Source organism: Brassica rapa, unplaced genomic scaffold, assembly GCF_000309985.2.
Source record: "Brassica rapa cultivar Chiifu-401-42 unplaced genomic scaffold, CAAS_Brap_v3.01 Scaffold0902, whole genome shotgun sequence".
Lineage (NCBI taxonomy): Eukaryota > Viridiplantae > Streptophyta > Magnoliopsida > Brassicales > Brassicaceae > Brassica > Brassica rapa.
Window position 1 is genome coordinate 185,531 of NW_022610838.1, and position 7,989 is coordinate 193,519.

General features: G+C 46.4%; 1 non-coding gene across 1 annotated transcript; it reads right to left on the bottom strand.

Annotated features, from left to right (window-relative positions):
- LOC117131410 lies at positions 1–156 on the bottom strand. Its single transcript, XR_004454603.1, has one exon. It is a non-coding gene; the product is annotated as a 5.8S ribosomal RNA (ribosomal RNA).
- Positions 157–7,989: the final 7,833 nt, after the last annotated feature.

Sequence of the window (7,989 nt, forward strand, 5' to 3'; positions counted from 1 at the left end):
TGACACCCAGGCAGACGTGCCCTCGGCCAGAAGGCTTGGGGTGCAACTTGCGTTCAAAGACTTGCTGGTTCACGTGGTTCTGCAATTCACACCAAGTATCGCATTTCACTACGTTCTTCATCGATGCTTGAGGCGAGATATCCATTGCCGAGAGTCGTTTTAGACTTTACATTGCAGCACTGCTTCCGAACAAACACCATCTCCGAGTTGGCGAAAGCAGGCTGTTTAGTTGCATTTTCCATGACACTTGTCGTGCCGGTGTTTGGTGATATCTGGAAGCTATGCGTACGATCCAACCAAAACTTAAGTCTTGGGAATGGATGAACGCATAACCACGGAATCGGCAGGCACAGTAAGAAACCGGCCTACCGAGAGTGATGTTTCATCGTTCTTAGGTCGTTCTGTTTCATGGGTACGACAATGATTCTTCTGCAGGTTCACCTACGGAAACCTTGTTACGACTTCTCCTTACTCAAAATGATAAGGTTTAGTGGACTTCTCGCGAAGTCGCAGATGGCAAACCACCCACGTCGCCGCGATCCAAACACTTCACCGAATCATTCAATCGGTAGGAGCGACGGGCGGTGTGTACAAAGGGCAGGGACGTAGTCAACACGAGCTGATGACTCGTGCTTACTAGGAATTCCTCGTTGAAGACCAACAATTGCAATGATTTATTCCCATCACGATGAAATTTCAAAGATTACCCGGGCCTGTCTGTAACACCCCCGAACCGTCCTAAGCATAGGTCGACCCACCGGCCAACAATCAAACAAGAACATGACCGACGGAAGACCCACACCAAGGGTTGGAGATGAAAGGCCAACCAGCCAGCCAACAATCAAACAAGAACATGACTGACCGTCCAACCCAACACCATGGTTCGGAAGCGCTACATGACGGGCTAGGGACAATCCGGTCAGAGTCACAAACTTTACTTCATGACCTCGACCATTTCATCCACTAACTCGTCCCGCTGCGTCAAGGCACAAGGCTTTGCAACCCGGCCAAGAGTTAGCGTTTTCCGTTAGATCGAGGCCTAAGGCTTTTCAACCCGTACTACGACCAAACGTTGTGTTAGACCTGACTAGTCAAATATCAGAGTACTCATGAAGCGCATATAAAACAATTACTTTATTGATTCGAGAAATATCCATACATTGAATAATTCAAGACTGGGCCCGGCCTAATGCCAAATCGAGTCAACATAACACAGTTCACAATACCGTTTACAAAAGGCATGAAAATCTACACCGGCGGTCCTAACGTCCAGCACGAAGCTATCCGATCATCCTTACCTAAAGCAACCTGCAAAAAGGACAACGGAGTTGGATGAGTAATCTAGTATTACTCAGTGAGCTGGCGGCCTCTACCCGCAACCTAGACTCTACCCAGACAACCCAAAATAACAATCAATCTAGCCCTAGCATGCAATAAAAGCTAAGGCTAAGCAAACCGTTACTAAGTTAGACTTGGCCTCCTGCCATGATCTAGCTTCAAGTAACGGGAACCTGCATTAAAACAAGTCAACAAGCAATCCCTAGTTAACCATATATACGCCTGAGTTCAATACTCATGTAGTGTTAGACACTTAGACTATACAAGTATCATTAATCGATCGACCAACAATCAAACAAGAACATGATCGGCCAACCAATGATACCGCATAGCTTTAATATCCACCAACCTTCACAAGCAATCACTCAAACACATACAGGCCAACGTCAGGCCTACACTAATGAAATACACATCAAGCCTAATCCGGTACCTAAACCAGACTTAGACTTAACGTCAGAACCTGCAAGCAAATCAATCAACCACAAACACAATCACAATAATAAGACTATGAGTAACTACGACTCGATCTAACTTGTAACACAGTATATCGGTGCTACACTAACTCGAGGGTTCCATAACCCTCTACGACACTCTAACACAACACTCTAACCTTGGCCCTGGTGACTTCGTGTTCCTCCTCCCCTATCGGCAATATCCTATCTTCCTACCACAAAGGCCAGAAGAAGGAACTTTCAACCGACCGCGGGCCCACAGTCCTTCGGGTCACCGCGCGACAGCCCACAGTCCTTCGGGTCACTGCCACATTACACCGTCGTGTAATACCAGCCATAGTACATGACACATGAACCGTTCGTCTGAGTCTTCCGATCCAGCAAATAAGGGGTTTCCTTGAACCCGCTGGGTACGAGCCGAGGAAACACTAAATCACCCCTACACAAGCCTAGTATGGGCGGGTCATGCACATACTGTCGGCACACTCACAACAAAACAAACTCAATTCTAGAACCTAACCTAGGCTAAAGTTCCAGATCCTAACTAGACACTCGACTCTACACAACAAACCAATAGTACCAGTAGTCTGGCCTATATGGCCTAAGACCCTTAGTACTAATAACTAACAATAATCATCGATACTAAACAACTCAATCAAACCGTTACCCAGATAGTCCAGCCTCCCGCTGAGAAACTATCTTTAAAGATAACGGGAACCTGCACTCAACCATTATCAACGACGCAAGAATAGAAACATGATGCATCCTATTCTTAGTCCTATCAGGTATCAACTCAGTCTTAATTCCATTTCATCTCAGGTTAGCCCTTGCTAAACTGAGTCCGGTTCCATGAAATAAAATACCCTAAGGACTCTACCATTCAATAACGTGATCATTCTACTCTATATGCGACTCGATCTACCCTAAATTCCAAGTGGAATTCAAACAAACCAACTCACAGTGTTCTAGGCGAGAAGCAGCTGGTTGATCGGAGAAGACTTGGCCAAAACCAATGGACGCCTTGACTGGACTGGAATGGACTGATCTTGTCTTGGACACAACCTTGGCTTCACCATGAAGAAGTTGAAAGGCCTCGACAGGCTGATCTGGACTCGGACAGAACCTCCTCTAGCTTCTGTACAGTTCTTCGGACTTCCCGCAGAGTATCGAGCAGAAACTTCGACTGATCTGAACCCGTGGTTCTGAAATAACTCTGGGCAGCACCTCCACTTGACCATCATAGAATATGACTGGCTTGGACGGATTGAATTGGACAGAGCTTCCGCGTCACAATCGTAGAGAATCGCCGATTGGACGGAACTGGCCTTCTCGTGGAGTATCGGTCTTCAGAATCGACCATACTCTAGATCGATCACTTCCTTTCTCTCTCTCTCTCTATAGCCACGTTTACTTGACTCCCATCTGATCTGATCTTCACTTGATTGACCTTCAGTTGGACAGAACCTTCCCAAGGCGATGACTCGAAATCAATAGAGAACTGATCTCGAAAACTCTCTAAAACTCTCGAAATAGCTCGGAATCACTTGCTTTCTTTTTCTACTTTTCTCTCATGTTTTTAAATGGGTTTGGACATGTCTGGATGTGAAGAAATGAGCTGGGGTCGTGGGGTATTTATAGGAGACACCAGCCAATCAGCTTCAGGTTGGTGGCAGCCCTGTGTGTCGCTCCGCATGGCTCCGGACGCATGCACGGCGGCACCTCGTGCTCCACATGGCTGGCTGCATGTCCAGGACACATGCAGGACGCCACCACTCCTCCCAGATGTCAGGCTGCATGACTGGAGCTCATGCAAGGCGCCACACATCCTCACACATGTCGATCAGCATGCTTCGATTGCATGCGTCGCGACATCTCGTGCTTGGCCGATCCACCTCGTGCTCCACATGGCTTGCTGCATGTCCAGGACACATGCAGGACGCCACCACTCCTCCCAGATGTCAGGCTGCATGACTGGAACTCATGCAAGCGCCACAGCATCACACACATGGCTGGCCGCATGCTTCGGTTGCATGCGCGGAGACACCTCGTGCTGGTCGATCCACCTCGTGCTTCTACATGTCAAGCTGCATGTGCAGCTTCCATGCACGTCTACACCTCCTCCTTGTGTTGACACTCAGCTGCTGATGTGATAGACAGAACGTCCTGGTCAATGCATAGAGAACCTCGAGCTTCTTGGTCCATTCGCCTGATTTCGACCCTTCCGGTGAATTTTCATCCCGCGATCAATCCAAATATTTTTCTACACCCTTTCTGATGTCAGAACAATTTAATAAACTCCACTTGATCTCTGAATTGAGGGAAAATATGTCCTGAGCCTCCGGCTTCCTCGAAGAATTCCATTATACCGAAATTAGGGTTTTCGCCCAATTCAGGTTTTTCCGTCGTGCTTTGATCCCGTCGTGCTTGCTTCCCGTCGTGCTTGCTTCCCGTCGTGCTTAATTCCCATCATGTTTCCAATGTCTTCGAATAATATACCGCTGATACGAAGTTTCAGAGAAACTTTTGCTGAAGAAGAAACGTCATTCTTCCCAAACGTCGAGCTTCTAAACCGTCGTGCTTCCAAAAATGTTATGCTTCCAAAACGTCCGTCTCATCAATCTAGGACTCTTCTAACTATGGTCGAGCAACTTATTCGACTCATAGTTAACTCACGATCACTTCTTCGCCCACCTCGTACTTCAAAACTTCTCGATCGATCCATATCGCCCGCGACTCGACCACCACAAAACATTACTCGACCATTTTTTTTTTTAACGGGTTTCTACATTCTCCCCCCCTTAATAGAATTCGTCCTCGAATTCTTGGTTGCGCAATTGCTCGTCTTCACAACATTCTCCACTCATCTCCATAACCTCTTTACGCTGTCCACACAGTTCCTTGAGTGTCCTCTTCAAGGCCTCCACAATCGTCTTCATATCTCATCATTGGAATGATCACTGAGTCATCCTCTTGCTTTTACTCTGCCATAACACCCTCATTGCCCATGATACTATCTTGTCCAGATTCCTCAAACCTTCTTGATCTTCATCTTCCCAAATACTGATGAAGTCCTTCCCCAATGAAGTCTTGTTTCCTCCCATCTGTCCAGTCCATACCACTATCCAGTCCCTCTGAAACTGTCTCTCCTCTTTCGCTTCGGGTTTGGGTTTGGCCTCGAACTCCCTCCACTTTAAGGTTTTCATCCCTTAAAGTTCCGATCAAACACACACTTACTCGCTGCAACTCAAAAGAACACTACACACACAAGTTAGTAGACAATAATCCCAATAGTCTACACAAAAACACCTAGCAATGCTAACCAGCAAACCTAACAGTTTTACCCAAGCAACCTAACAATTCTAGATTCCACTATCTCAATCCTAATTCCTAAAACCCAAATCCTATCGCTGGACGTGACCGGTTTCCCTAATGCCTTTTGTGACTCATTTTGACTCGATAAATATTTAAAACCGATTAAATCATGAGTTCCGGAAGCATGGACGAAACCATGCTCTGATACCACCTCTGTAACACCCCCGAACCGTCCTAAGCATAGGTCGACCCACCGGCCAACAATCAAACAAGAACATGACCGACGGACGACCCACACCAAGGGTTGGAGATGAAAGGCCAACCGGCCAGCCAACAATCAAACAAGAACATGACTGACCGTCCAACCCAACCCAACACCATGGTTCGGAAGCGCTACGTGACGGGCTAGGGACAATCCGGTCAGAGTCACAAACTTTACTCCACGACCTAGACCATTCATCCACTAACTCGTCCCGCTGCGTCAAGGCATAAGGCTTTGCAACCCGTACCTAGAGTTAGCGTTTTCCGTTAGATCAGGCCTAAGGCTTTTCAACCCGTACTACGACCTAACGTTGTGTTAGACCGGACTAGTCAAATATCAGAGTACTCATGAAGCGCATATAAAACAATTACTTTATTGATTCGAGAAATATCCATACATTGAATAATTCCAAGACTGGGCCCGGCCTAATGCCAAATCGAGTCAACAAAACACAATTCACAATACCGTTTACAAAAGGCATGAAAATCTACACCGGCGGTCCTAACGTCCAGCACGAAGCTATCCGATCATCCTTACCTAAAGCGACCTGCAAAAAGGACAACGGAGTTGGATGAGTAATCTAGTATTACTCAGTGAGCTGGCGGCCTCTACCCGCAACCTAGACTCTACCCAGACAACCCAAAATAACAATCAATCTAGCCCTAGCATGCAATAAAAGCTAAGGCTAAGCAAACCGTTACTAAGTTAGACTTGGCCTCCTGCCATGATCTAGCTTCAAGTAACGGGAACCTGCATTAAAACAAGTCAACAAGCAATCCCTAGTTAACCATATATACGCCTGAGTTCAATACTCATGTAGTGTTAGACACTTAGACTATACAAGTATCATTAATCGATCGACCAACAATCAAACAAGAACATGATCGGCCAACCAATGATACCGCATAGCTTTAATATCCACCACCCTTCACAAGCAATCACTCAAACACATACAGGCCAACGTCAGGCCTACACTAACGAAATACACATCAAGCCTAATCCGGTACCTAAACCAGACTTAGACTTAACGTCAGAACCTGCAAGCAAATCAATCAACCACAAACACAATCACAATAATAAGACTATGAGTAACTACGACTCGATCTAACTTGTAACACGTATATCGGTGCTACACTAACTCGAGGGTTCCATAACCCTCTACGACACTCTAACACAACACTCTAACCTGGGCCCTGGTGACTTCGTGTTCCTCCTCTCTATCGGCAATATCCTATCTTCTACCACAAAGGCCAGAAGAAGGAACTTTCAACCGACCGCGGCCCACAGTCCTTCGGGTCACCGCGCGACAGCCCACAGTCCTTCGGGTCACTGCCACATTACACCGTCGTGTAATACTCAGCCATAGTACATGACACCGTTCGTCTGAGTCTTCCCGATCCAGCGAATAAGGGGTTTCCTTGAACCCGCTGGGTACGAGGCCGAGGAGGAAACACTAATCACCCCTACACAAGCCTAGTATGGGCGGGGTCACGCAATACTGTCGGCACACTCACAACAAAACAAACTCAATCTAGAACCTAACTAAGGCTAAAGTTCCAGATCCTAACTAGACACTCGACTCTACAACACAAACCAATAGTACCAGTAGTCTGGCCTATATGGCCTAAGACCCTTAGTACTAATAACTAAACAATAATATCAATACTAAACAACTCAATCAAACCGTTACCCAGATAGTCCAGCCTCCCGCTGAGAAACTATCTTTAAAGATAACGGGAACCTGCACTCAACCATATCAACACGCAAGAATAGAAAACATGATGCATCCTATCCTAGTCCTAGTCAGGTTATTAACTCAGTTAATTCCATTCATCTCAGCTTAGCCCTTGCTAAACTGAGTCCGGTTCCATAAATAAAATAACCCTAAGGACTCTACCATTCAATACGTGATCATTCTAATCTATATGCGACTCGATCTACCCTAAATTCCAAGTGGAATTCAAACAAACCAACTCACAGTGTTCTAGGCGAGAAGCAGCTGGTTGATCGGAGAAGACTTGGCCAAAACCCAATGGACGCCTTGACTGGACTGGAACTGGACTGATCTTGTCTTGGACACAACCTTGGCTTCACCATGAAGAAGTTGACAGGCCTCGACAGGCTGATCTGGACTCGGACAGAACCTCCTCTAGCTTCTGGACAGTTCTTCGGACTTCCCGGCGGAGTATCGAGCAGAACTTCGACTGATCTGAACCCGTGGTTCTGAAATAACTCTGGACAGCACCTCCACTAGACCTCATAATATGACTGGCTTGGACGAATTGAATTGGACAGAGCTTCCGCGTCACAATCGTAGAGAATCGCGATTGGACGGAACTGGCCTTCTCGGTGGAGTATCGGTCTTCAGAATCGACCATACTCTAGATCGATCACTTCCTTTCTCTCTCTCTCTCTCTCTATAGCACGTTGACTTGACTTCCCATCTGATCTGATCTTCACTTGATTGACCTTCAGTTGGACAGAACCTTCCCAAGGCGATGACTCGAAATCAATAGAGAACTGATCTCGAAAACTCTCTAAAACTCTCGAAATAGCTCAGAATCACTTGCTTTCTTTTTCTACTTTTCTCTCATGTTTTTAACTGGGTTTGGACAGGTCTGGATG